At 37.7% G+C, this 13,206-nt stretch overlaps 1 long non-coding RNA gene across 1 annotated transcript in view; it reads right to left on the reverse strand.

The window, feature by feature from the left end:
• Positions 1-2,924: 2,924 nt before the first annotated feature.
• LOC123812204 overlaps positions 2,925-13,206 on the reverse strand; it is a 53,899-nt gene continuing 43,617 nt past the window's right edge. The window contains exon 3 of the long non-coding RNA XR_006784495.1: positions 2,925-3,070. This is a non-coding gene — a long non-coding RNA (uncharacterized LOC123812204). The remainder of the gene's footprint in view (positions 3,071-13,206) is intronic.

The following is a 13,206-nucleotide window of genomic DNA, read 5'->3' on the forward strand; positions in this document are numbered from 1 at the left end:
CACATATATTCTCAAAAATCAACTCTTCTAAGAAGTGTGATTTTAAAAGAAAATAAAATGATTATAAAAATTCAGCTTATGCCTAATGTCAATGTTCTTCCACATAATGTCAGACCTGAACCTCAGTAACTGTAGACAAAGGAAGTAGTTTTCTTTGAGGTCCTTCTGCCTCCGTCATCACACAACTCTTCAACTTCCTGCAAAAGTCACCTTTGTAAAAGACAATGGTGTTGAACTTCTCCTTTCATTCCAATGGGCTTAGTGTAAGGAATAAACTCATGAACTAGCTCCACTTCATCTCACCAATCTCACCCCCCAACATCTCCTGCCTTGCAGCCTACGTTCGCTGTTCCCTTCCTACCCACTTCATCAAGCTTGATCAGGGTCTGACACCCTATTGCAGGCAGGATGATGTTGTTCTCACTGCTTCCCATTCTTCAAAATCCTTCCCCCTTCTTCCCTTCTTGCACTGCTGCTCACAGGCGATGATCAGCTCACAGGCCTCCTACAGGGATGACTACTGGCTCTTTTCTGGGTGTATTTGTGTTCCACATTTTGTACTCTATTGCTTTTTTTCTTTTTAATTTCCATGCTATCTCATCCACTTGGCCTGGCATGCTATCTCAACAAAAAAGGTTGTCTGCTGCAGCCCTGAATCCCCAACACCTCATCCAGAGCCTCAGGGATAGGTAAATAAGCTCTGGACTTCTGCTTTCTTAGAGGAGAAAATAAGAAAAGTATGAGAAACACCTGAAAATGGCATGAGGAAATCTAATATACAAAGCAAAACTTGAGGCCTTTCATTCCATGGTTTTATCCACATCTCCTCCTCCTCTAACTGTTGCAGTGGTCACTCCTTTAACAAATGCAGTCTGACTCTCCCTCAGTTTAGTGGTATAGATTGAGAAGAGCTGAGCTGCTCTGTCTCATGGAAAAGAATGCTGAAACAAGTTCCCAGACTTTTCTAGGCCTACTGTGCATACAGAATGTAATTTTAGTATATTGCTTAACACATAGTTGATAAGCAATAGATATTTATAAAAGAAATATCTGACTGGGACACCAGCCTGCAGTGTCTGTGGCATAATGGATGAGACATGAGACATGCACATGGACTACCGAGTCCTATGTGGAGGAAAAGGGATGGCACAGCTACCCTCTCAAGGGGAGAGGGAGAGTGCCTCAGAGTGGCCTGGCCACTCTCTCAAAGGAGAGCGCCCCAATCCTTCCTTCACAGGGTTTTTTATTGGCTTTTAATTTGCCCAGGAATACAGGTAAAGTTCATTAATCATTGTCAGGCAGTAAGGATCAAACAAATAAATAACATTCAAAGAGCTAAAAAGGGATCATACTGAGTTGGGGTCTTATCACCTAAAAGACTATAGAACTTAAGGGGCTAAATTCATTTCCTGCCCAGGCCTTCATAATCTAATTAAGAGCATCCTCAGCAAAGCAGGTTTCACGGGATTTTACATATCCCTTTTTCAGGCCTCATCACCCCTGGAAGTCTGCTGTCCCCAGTGTAGGGTTGCAACACCCCTTGTCATTGTTACAGGCTTGAGTCAGGCAGAGGAGACAAGGCAGCTGAGAGGTTTGAGACTCCTCACAGGCAGAATGAGGACTCAGGCTTTGTCAAAGCCAAGGGGCAAGGGTCGATCACCCCCATTTTCCACAGCCCCCCAAGTCCTTCCCTAAGGGCCTTCGCATGTGATCATGCCTGTCTTAGGTCCATCCTCCTCTGAGGAGCCTTAACCATCATTGGCTAACCCACCAAGCAATGGGGGCCAGACAAGAACCAGAAACAGCGCTCCTGCCAGGGAGATAAGCTTGTCTCTTAAGTGGCTTCTGGTTCAGAGGTGTCTCACTCAGACTTAGTCATGGGGGGGGGGGGGGTTACAGCTCCTGAAACCAGGCACAGCGGATCCCAACAAATATCCATGCATTTTTATCCTTTATTATACTGTTCTAAACTTCAGTCATTGTTTATATGGTGTTGTTTGGGAATTGCTGCAATGAGGGAGGCAATTGATTTATACCAAATTTTATATATTGTTACAAAATATAAACGATTTGCATTTGTGGTTTGTTTTATTCTTGAGCAATGTATTAGTTTCCTAGCACCATTGTAGCAAATTATTACAAACTGAATAATTTAAAAATACAGAAACTTATTCTCTCATGGTTCTGGTAGCAAGAAGCCCAAAATCATGGTGTTGGCAAAGCCATGCTTCCCTTCAAGCTCTGGGAAGAATCCTTCCCTGCTTCTTCTACTTTCTGGTTGCCAGGAATCCTTCATGTTCCTCAGCTTTAAACACATTGTTCCAGCTCTCTTTCCATTTTCACTTGGCATTCTTCCCTGCTTGTCTGTCACCAAATTTCCTTCTTCCTATAAATTAGATTTTGGGCCTACCCTAATCCAGTATGATCTCATGATAATTTGATTATATCTGCCAAGACCCAATTTCCAAATAAGATGACATTCATAATATTCCAGGTAAACATGAAATTGGGAAGACACTGTAAAACCCAGTATAGGCACTGTTTTGTCCGGAGAGCTATAAGTATGTATATAGTACATTGAAATCCTTCTCAGTCAGTTCTTTTGTGGGAAAACCAGATTTTTGTTTCCCTAAAGCCTTGACTTTAACAATTAATTAGAAGAAGGTGTTGGGATTAGGAAGTTAGTAAGAGAACTATTCAAGAGTGATTTATTTCTGCTAGAACAAGGGTCTATGCCTGTGTTTTTGGACAGACTATCATTCCAGAGAGAAGATTCTCAAGTCATGGAATGAGATCAAGGAAAGGGAGAGGGAGGCAATGGGCCAGACTGCACACTCTCGCAGCCACCTTTAAAACTTTGGAGTCAGGAGTTATCTTAGTCAGCTCAGGCTACCATACAAAATACCACAACCTGGTGCCTTAAACAACAAAATTTTATTTTCTCACAGTTTTAAAGGAGAGACATCCAAGATCAAGGTTCCAACGGATTTGATCCTCTTTGATATCTCTCTACCTGGCTTTCAGATGGTTGCCAATTCACTGTGTCCTCACACAGCCTTTCTCTGTGGGCCTGGAGAAAAACAGAAAGATTGAGAGATGTAGAAAGATCATAAAGCTTTATTTCCCTTTATAGGAACACCTATCACCCCTCCCTCCCCACACCCCTCATTTAAGCTTACTTCCTAAAAGTCTTATCTCCAAATATAGTCACACTGGAGTGAGGACTTCATAATGTGAATTTAGGGGAACAGAGTTCAGTCAATAATAGAAAGGATCTTGGATATCATAGCCCAGATATTAATGCACAAATGAGGATCATTCTGCAAGGTGAAGAGTCTTGGTGAAGGTCACACAGCTTGATGAGGGTCTCATGTTCTTAACATTCCTCCACTCCACTGGGACCTCAAGTCCAGAGTCTTGACTATTCCTTTGCTTTCTTTTTCTCAGAACAGATACACATAAACATACTTCTTAAATAGACAAACATAGATGGCATCGCTTTCATTTTTACTTATTCCCAAAGGCATTGCATAGAAGCTTGATCTAAAGGCTCCTTCTATGAAGGGTCATAGATAAAAATGGATAATCATTTTGAATTCCCCATGACCCTAGTAGTATGCGTTATACATAGCAGGCATATATTAAATACAGGTCATATTTATATTAATAACTAACACTTATATGCTACTTATAGTATTTAAGTACTTTCAATGTATTAATTCATTTAATACAATAACTTAATACATAGGTTCTATTGTCAGTGGCATTTTACAAATAAGAAAATTGAGGAACAGAGAAATTTATTAATTTACTCATTTTCCTAAGTATATATGAATAAATGAATGAATCAAGGTATTCAAAGAGTGCTTTAAGTTTGATGCTTTAACACTGCCTAGCTGCTCCTGTCTTCTTTCAACAACCTCTAGTATCAAGTTATTTGGGGAGATTTTATTATTGTTTTGTTTTTGTTGCAAGTAGGAGAATGCCAGACATACCACAGTAATAATAAAAGCCACTAACTATAAATATTCAACACTCTATCATCAGTTTTTTTATCAAGACATACACATGCTATACTGAAACAAGTTTCCCCCAAATAATACTTAGCCTCATTATATACTGTAATATATTATTATTTTCCACTTTATTCTATTTTAGTCTTAGTCTAGTTTGTCCATTTAATTTCATATTTTTAATGCAGATCATAGCCATCAAAATTGATTTTATGAGCCACAGTTGGGTCACAATCAGCTGCTTGAAAAACCACACCACTTTATATAATAGGTTAACTATTCAAGTAGATTTTTTCTTCTGTTTTTAGCTGCTGAACCTTGGGATTATAAAGATATTATCATATGTATACCCTTAAATGCTTTCAGAATTTTTTAAATGAATGTTTTGCTGTTAGCCTGGAGTGAAAGGGACTAAGAGAATTCAAAGGTTTAGGCTTTGGAAATTCATTTTATTTTTCTCCAGTCAATATCACAGTGCGCTTACTTTCATTGGATGTGACCTTCTTATATGTAACACATTTTCTCATGAAAAGAAACAATTCAGGTCAGACATCAGATTGTGTTTCCACTTAAGCTCTAAATTGTGAACCACAAATGCATCCCAAGATTTTGGAGGAGAATTCAAGTTCTTTTCGTGGATTTCCAATGCTATAATAACCCTATTTTCTTAACATATCAACTATTATGCAATCAACTTCCTCAATGTAGAACCCAAAGCTCATGTTCTGACAACTCAGTTTGATGCATTCTTTCAGAGGCAAAGCATGACCTGGAGATCTGCATCTTGCACAGCTGCAAAGAAGAAAAACACCAAGGAAAGAATTAAAACGCATCTTGGAATGATGCACTCAGGAAGGTAAAAAAAGAGCTAATTTATGTTAAAAGACGATGAAAAGATAGATTTCAGTTGTCCTCTATCTTTTATTCTTTTTATCCTCACCCAAGGACATGCTTATTGATTTTGGAAAGAGAGGAAGAGAAACATCGATCAGTTGTTTCTGGGACATGCCCTGACTGCTGGACTACACCCACAACCCAGGCATATGCCCTGACTGAGAATCAAACCCATGACCTTGCAGTTTATGGGACCACGCTCCAACCAACTGAGCCACACTTGGCCAAGGAGAAGTGCCCCCTATCTTTATGTTTTGTGTACATATTTTAAAATCATACCACAGGAAAAAATAAACAGTGCTTTCTCAATTTAATTGAAATGTTTCCTGAAAATATCCAGATCTAATTCATAGGAGTGAGTTACTTATGAAGGCCAAAGGAACACAAATAAGTATATCACCACATTATTCAAATATTGTAAGAGTTAATTTTTAAAGAGATTTATTAGTATCAGTTTTCTTTTTCTCAAAAAAAAAGTTAGTTCTGTTGCCCTTGCCCTTCTTCCTAAAGCAAGAATGAGTCATCCTTCAATAAGCCATGCTAAGAGATGATTCTTAATATCTTGTGTAATTCAAAACAGTATCTGTATCTGCCACTGGAATATACTTTGTCAGAACAGTGTTTCTTTTCTTTTTTTAAAGGCCGAGGCTATTTTTTTTTGTTTGTTAGATTTTTTTTAAAGATTTTGTTTATTTATTTTTAGAAACGGGAAGGGAGAGAGAAAGAGAGAGCAAGAGAGAAACATCAATGTGTGGTTGCCTCTCATGCAGCCCCCACTGGGGGCGTGGCCCACAACCCAGGCATGTGCCCTGATTGGGAATCGAACCTGCGATGCTTTGGTTCGCAGCCCGTACTCAATCCACTGAGCTACACCAGCCAGGGCAGAAGAGTATTTTTTAATGTAGCCAAATCTGTGCTCACTCTGAGGATCACCAAGTGGCAGATCCTCCCAGAAGCATTAGATATAGCAGAGAGGGGCAAAGTAAAAACACTAATATTGCAAATGGGTCATGAGTTTGCAGTTCATAAAGACTTTAGTCCAGTGATTCTCAAATTTGAACTGGTATCCAGAACACATGGAGGGCTAGTTAAAACATGGGCTGCTTATCACCCTTCATCACATGTCCCCAGAGTTCTGGTTCAGTGGTGGGCCAGAGACTTTGTGTGGCCACCAAGTTCCCAGGGTCTGCTGCTTCAGGTCTGAAACAGTTTGAGAACCACTGCTCTAGTTCCATTTTGTGGAATTAGGACACTTGAACTTAACACCAAGGGTAAAGTATAGAGTCCTCTTGATTTTTTTAGAGATATGGGCTGCATGTTGCTAATTAAATTGACTGAAAGCCAAAACGTACCAATGAAAATGATCTAAAAATGAAAACAGGAAGGAAGCCATTATAACTGCAGAAATGCTGTCCCTACTCAACTTGAACTTACAGAGGTTAGGCTCAGCCCAGGTTCTCAAGATTTTATCTTTTAAGAAAGGAAAGGAAAAGAAGGTTTTATCAGACTTAATGATTACAGAAATAAATGGACCAGACCTCATTCTACCTTTCAATAAATAGCTGACATCACATGACAGCAGACAGAGAAAGGGCAGTGGGGCCAGCCTGTGGATCACACGAGCAAGGCCTGTGATTTATCTGTAGGTAAAATAAGGACTTTGGAGCACAAGTGCTATGAAACACAAGAATTTTTTAAAAAAAGAAAAAAAGGAAGGAAAGAAAGGAGAAAGTAAAGGTAAGCAAAGTAATTGAGAGAAGCCAAGGTCTTGGCAACTGTCACTCTGAAGTAGTTTGTCAACTGTTTTATAGCCAGAAGACTGGCTATAACAAGTCTAAATGTGATTTAATTTCCCACAATTCCACATGCAGAACAAAGATGTGGTTCCTTCCCTAAAGAGTACCTGGTAAGTCATCTGAAACCACGCCACAGTAAGTGAAGGCCAGAAGATTTCTTTAAAGGGAAAAAATTATTAACATTCAAAGAAAAAAAAAACTCCTTAGATGATTTAGAAAGTGTTATGCATTTATTGAACAAACACTGCTAAAGATATTTCAACAAACTGTGTTTAAAAAGTAATAAATAGCTATTGTGCTTATTTCATAAACTTGTCAGACTGACTTCATTTTATTTTCCTGAACAAACTGGATTTCTGTACAGCTCATCCCCAGCCAGTTAATAAATACATCACCCTAAAAAGTGCTGTGGTATTAAATTTACACCAGATAAAATATGGATGAAGTTGCTGTGCCTCAGGTATGTCAAGTGTGATTTAATATCACATACTCCTCTCATGAGGAGTAAAAGATTACCCGGCTGCTTCCACTGCTAGAAAGTGACCTTTGCCCCTGAGTAACAGCCACTCAGCAAATAGCACCAAATGAAGACAAAGAATAACATATAGATTTGCCATAAGAAAAAATTGATCTAAATCCATATATCAAATCTGCTGATCAGAGCTCTGCAGAAACACCCAGAATGTTTACTACACAATTGCAGAAACTTTGGGAAGAAAGGAGACCTTCCTGAACGTGCATGGGATTTTAAAAAAAATTTTACTTTATTATTATTACTTGCACCTTATATTACTGGAACAAAATCTCCTTAGAAGAAAATGCTCTCTGGCTTAATGTTTTTAGTGTTAAGTATTTTTTCTTTCTGTAGGAACCATAGCTCTGAGCATTTCAGAGATCAGGAGGATCTTATAGATGAAGACACTGTTCCCCAGGGAAATTTCTCAACAATCTGATTTAATTTATATCTTTTTTAAAAGTTCAGTCTAAATGATAAAAATAAAAAAGGAAATGCTCTCTAAGGAAAACACTTGTTAGCACAGAAAATAAATTCTTATGATTAACATTTTGCCATTCAGAAAGGCTAGTGACTAAGAGAGTTCTCTGCACTTCAAAGGTATGAGAGAAATGAGTTTTAAAACAAGAGGTAAAAAAGAAGCAAATTGCTGCTGAGCTATTTTTATTTCAAATATATAAAAGTAGAGTTGGTAACTGCCATGGATAAATCTTCAAAGTATGGATTGCCAAGGGTCTTCCTCTAAAGACTGCTGTGAAAAAAAAAATGTTGGCAATTAAAGCAGCTTTTTCCTTTCACCAGGAAAGTGAGGGAACTGACCCATTGTCCCAGGGGCTCCTGGCATCCTTTCTGTTCCCAGGGAGAAGTGCGCTTTTGCAAATTTTAAAAAAATCTCTCCAGCTCTGCCTTTGCAAATAAAAGCTTTTGTTGGCTCCCCAAAATGTGACTGCTCCAAGGTTTGAGGGTTTTTTGTTTGTTTATTTGTCTTTCATTGGGAACTTTTGTGCAAAATTGGTAATTGGTTTGACTGAGCCAGAGGTGGGTGGAGACAAGACTGTTTATTTCAAATTTCCACAGTGGTGAGTAGGAGGTGTTGGCACTAGCCAATAGTCTTTCATAAAAGCTATGATTCTTATATATGAAGTAAGGGTACTATTCCAAAACAGGTGAGAGAAGGGACAGTAGGGTGGTTTGGGGGGTGTGCATGTCTCTGTATGTGAATGCACATACACACTTATGTGTATGGTTATGTTAAGTGGTTGTCTCTCCCATATACTGGCCACACTTATTGAGGAAGCTCTTTTATGAGAAAGGAAAACTTTCTTTAAGGACGATGAGGAGGACAGGCATGCATCCCCCTTCTCACACTAGCCCAGATTTGCTTATTATAATAGCTATCTGTCCCTCCACCTTTCCAAACAAGTGTTTTTCCCTTCTGATTTTATCGTGACTTGGCCAAGGCAGGGCAACGCTCTAGAGTGACAGATGTGCCTGCTCCAGGAGCTCCCCAAGTCTGGCTCCTGCTTCCTTCTCAGGGTCAGCTGCTCCACCAGAGCCAGGCTGGTCTTTTTGTTTGCATCAGTGGGGAGGGTGGGAGGTGGGTGACTAGTGGGGGGGGGGGGGAAGAGAAGAGGAAAAAAGGGAGACAGACTCTTTATGCTTGGGATGATTTTATTTTTAAAATATATACGTACATGTTGTGAACCTAGAAAGGAGAGATGGAGACAACTGCCAAGAATTTGCGGTCACGTGGGGTCATGTGAGGAAGTTTTTAATGGTACATAGCATCAAACCCCATGAGAGCCTCCTAGTGGTTGTCTCTCCCCTATACTGGCCAGACAGGGAAGGGTTGGGGTTTAGTTAACAGTGGAAAGGAAAATAATGCCTGAATTTTAAAATACCAAAATATTTTCCAAAGGCTAATTTCACCTTATTGCTCCATTTTATTTTTATTTTTTGTGTATCTTCTTGCCCGCTTCTTACTGATTATCCTGTCAACTGTTTTTCAATGTGGAATTTGTTTCTTAAAAAACTACTGGAGTTCCCAGGGCATTTTGTGCTAACCTTGCGCCCTGTGGTGACAAGAGCCCTACCTGAGGAGGTAGTAAAGGAAATCTCTTCAATTAAGAGCTTTCAGTTTCCATCTAAAGCATGTTGAAAAGATCTATGAGCAATATTGACTTGCATTCTGAACTTAATTTGCAAAACTAGCTTTTGGAGAAATAAACTTGACTCACTGGAAATTATCCTATGGAAATTCATTAGCATTTCAAAACAACTAGTAAGTGGCCATTTATTTTCTAATTTTTTTAAAAGCTAGTAACACCATTAATTTTTGTATCTTTTATGAATCCTGGTAATGGCTATTTACTTGCAATAAACTGGTATTACAATGTCAGTGACATAGCACCCCTCCATATTATAGCAATTTTGTTTTCAACAGGGCACAATACAGACCTCTGAAATTTTCTAGAACAAAACAGATTACAAATGTCACTCAAAATCTTGCAACTCCTGGTGCTTCTGGTCACCAGTACCACTTCTTGTTTTTGCCTTCATTCCACAGAGACACTTCCTTGGAATGTACCCACTTGACACCAACATGTATCTGAGAAGAGATGGTTTTAGCATTTACCTGTCTAATTCAAACACTTCCCCTTGGTACAGTCCTACTGCCAAATTAGTTTGCAACTAATAGTTTTTTTATTTACTTTAGGTGAATTGAGCCTTTTTAAAAAATTCAAATTAAAACTCAGGTCATGTCTTGGTGTAGACTGTGTATCATAATAGACTTTTTTAATAGACTATTTTTTAGAACAGTTTTAGATTCTACCTGTTGTACCTTTAATGCTGTCTTTAAATTTGTTTTCTCCATTCAATGAATGTCACTGACAATATTTGGAAATAATAAACTATGGCTTTTGACCTGCATGATTAGAATTTACAGCCCCTAAGCAATGATAAAGGAAAAATGTCACATGGAATTTTATTGATGCTATATGGATAAAAGTAAATTTACTTGAAATATATAAAATAAGATGGAAATACAGGTCATTAGTATTTATAAAAGAACTAGATTGACCCTGGCTGGTGTGGCTTTGTGGACTGAGTGCCAGCCTGTGAACCAAAGGGTCTCCAGTTCGATTCTCAGTCAGGGCACATGCCTGGGTTGCAGGCCAGGTTCCCAGTAGGGGGCACAGGAGAGGCAACCGCACATTGATGTTTCCCTCCTTCTCTTTCTCCCTCTCTTCCTCTCTCTAAAAATAAATAAATTTTTAAAAGAACTAGATTGTTTTATTCTTTTGGGGGGAAAGCTTAAAAATGAAATTGCTAGATCAAAACGAAGATACATTTTTAGAATGCTTACCATATGTACTCACACACATGCACAAATAATCCTCCAAAAGGATGTCCTTATTAATATTCACATCCATTTAGGGCAGAATGTCTGTGTTCAGAAACATGGAAAATGCTGATTATTCTCATTCTTTTAAATCTGTTTTAAATAGTATCTTAATTCTTTTGTTTGCAATTTGTTGATATCTGCAGTTTGAAACTTTCACATGTGTTTTTCTTGTTGAATTCTTCATGAACTTATCTCATTTGCCTGTTGAGATGGTCACCTTTTATCTGTTGTTAATATAGAAAAGCCCTTTTGTATATTAAGAATGTTAATTGACCATTACTATTTAGTTTCAAGAGCATTCTTCAATTCTGTTTTTACCTTCTATCTTTAAAACTCATTTTTCTTTGTCTGTTTGCTATTATGATATACAAAATGAGGTGGGATTGCTTAATTTTTGTTTATTATAATATGGTAAAATATATTGGATTTTCCTTCACACTCTGCCTCCAAGGTAAGGTACACTTTCCTTCCCAATTTAAAATTACATATTAATCTATATTTCTTTTAATATTTTGTTCTATTAATCTGACTATTGTTGCATATAGTCAAACTATTTCAGATTTATAGTATATTTTAGTATCTGTTAAAATACTAAATACATTTAGTATTTACATTCCTCATTCCTATTTTCAAAATTCCTCTTGCACTCTGGAGTTTAGCCTGACCAGTAGATTATTTAGAATAATGTTACGTTTCAAACTCTAACCAAGATTTTACTAAAATTTTATTGTTTATTTTTTTATTATAAAAAAGTTAATATGTTTATCACTATTGAGTTTTTCCATCCAAGAATACTATAATTACTTAATTTGTATAAGCTTTTTCTATCATGTCACAGTTTCTCATGTCAGTCAAGCATTCTTCTTTCCAAGCGTATTCTTGGATATAGGAGTTTTACATTTTTAATACTTAGAAAAAAATTTATAATTCTAGAAGAAAATTATTATATCTTATTTTTGTGCTCTTACCAGGTAAAGTTTCTTAGTATTCCTGATGTCTGTTCAGTTGACTCCTTTTTATTTTACAAGTTTATAATCATGTACAATGAATAATTTTATCTTTTTTTTCAGTATTTACATGCCATATTTTGATTTCTTGTCTAGTTGCATTAACTCACTTTTTTTGAAAAATAAAAAAAAAATCTTTGCCTTCTCAGGTATTAAAAGAAATATATTTACTGCTTCACCATAGTACACAAAGCTATTGTGGTTTCAGTCATTCTATGTCCATTTTGCTGTAAGTTGTTATAATCAATCAACAAACAGGTATTGGCAAAGACATGGAAAAAAGGGAACCCTCGTTCATGGCTGGTGGGAATGCAGATTGGTGCAGCCACTGTGGGAAGCAGCATGGAGTTAACTAAAAAAATTAAAAATGGAACTGCCTTATGACCCAGTGATTCCACTTCTGGAAATTTATTCATAGAAACCCAAAACACAAATTTGAACAAATATATACACCCTTCTGTTCATTGCAGCATTAATTACAATAGCCAAGACTGGCAGCAGCCCAAGTGCCCATAAGTAGATGAGTAGATAAAAAAAGCTGTGGTACAGCCCTAACCCAGTGATTCAGTTCATTGAAGTGTCATCCATACACCAAAAGACTGCAAGTTTTATTCCTGTCAAGGTGCATAAAAGGGGCAACTGATTCATTTTTCTCTTTCACATAGATATTTCTTTCTTTCTCCCTCCCTTCTTTTTTCTCTAAAATCAAAAAATGCATATCCTTAAGTGAGGATTTAAAAAATATTTAAAAAGCTGTGGTACATTTACCCAGTTACTCGGCCATAAAAAATCTTATGTTTTGCAACAGCATGGAGATTGTTATGCTAAGTGAAATAAGCCAGTCAGTGAGAGACAAATACCATATGATTTCACTTATATGTGGAATCTAATGAGCAAAATAAACTAGCAAACAAAACAGAAACAACTCTGGCCAGGTGACTCAGTTGGTTGGAACATAGACCCATGCACCAAAAGCTTGCAGGTTTGATCCAGTCAGAGCACGTATCTGAATTGCAGGTTCAATCAATCCAGGTTGAGGAACATATGAGAGGCAACTGATCAATGTTTCTTCTCACGTTGATGTCTCCCTCTCTCTCTCTCCCCGCCCCACAAAATAAAATCAATAAACATATCCTCAGGTAAGTATTGAAACAAAAAAGATAAAATATAAACAGACTCATAGAGATGGAGAACAGCTATCAGAGGAAAGAGGGTAGTGGGGCTGGGTGAAAAAGGTGGAAATTAAGAAAAAAGTCAAGGAACATGTATAAAGGACCCATGGACAAAGACAATGGGGAGGAGGATTGAATGTGGGAGGTGGGGAGTGGGAAGGGCAGGGGAGAACAATGAGGGGAAATGGGGACAATTGTAATTGAATAACAATAAAAATTTTAATTCATAAAAGCCCTGGCTGGTTGCCCAGTCAGTTGGAGCAACATGCTGTTCTGTTCACCAAAAGGTCACAGGCACGATTCCAAGTCAGGACAATACCTAGGTTGTGGGTTTGATCCCAAGTCAGGGCTCATGTGGGAAGCAGCTGATCAATATTTGTTTCTCATATGACTCCCTCTCTCTC

This window comes from Phyllostomus hastatus, unplaced genomic scaffold (assembly GCF_019186645.2).
Source record: "Phyllostomus hastatus isolate PE091 unplaced genomic scaffold, TTU_PhHast_1.1 phas_scaffold_78, whole genome shotgun sequence".
Lineage (NCBI taxonomy): Eukaryota > Metazoa > Chordata > Mammalia > Chiroptera > Phyllostomidae > Phyllostomus > Phyllostomus hastatus.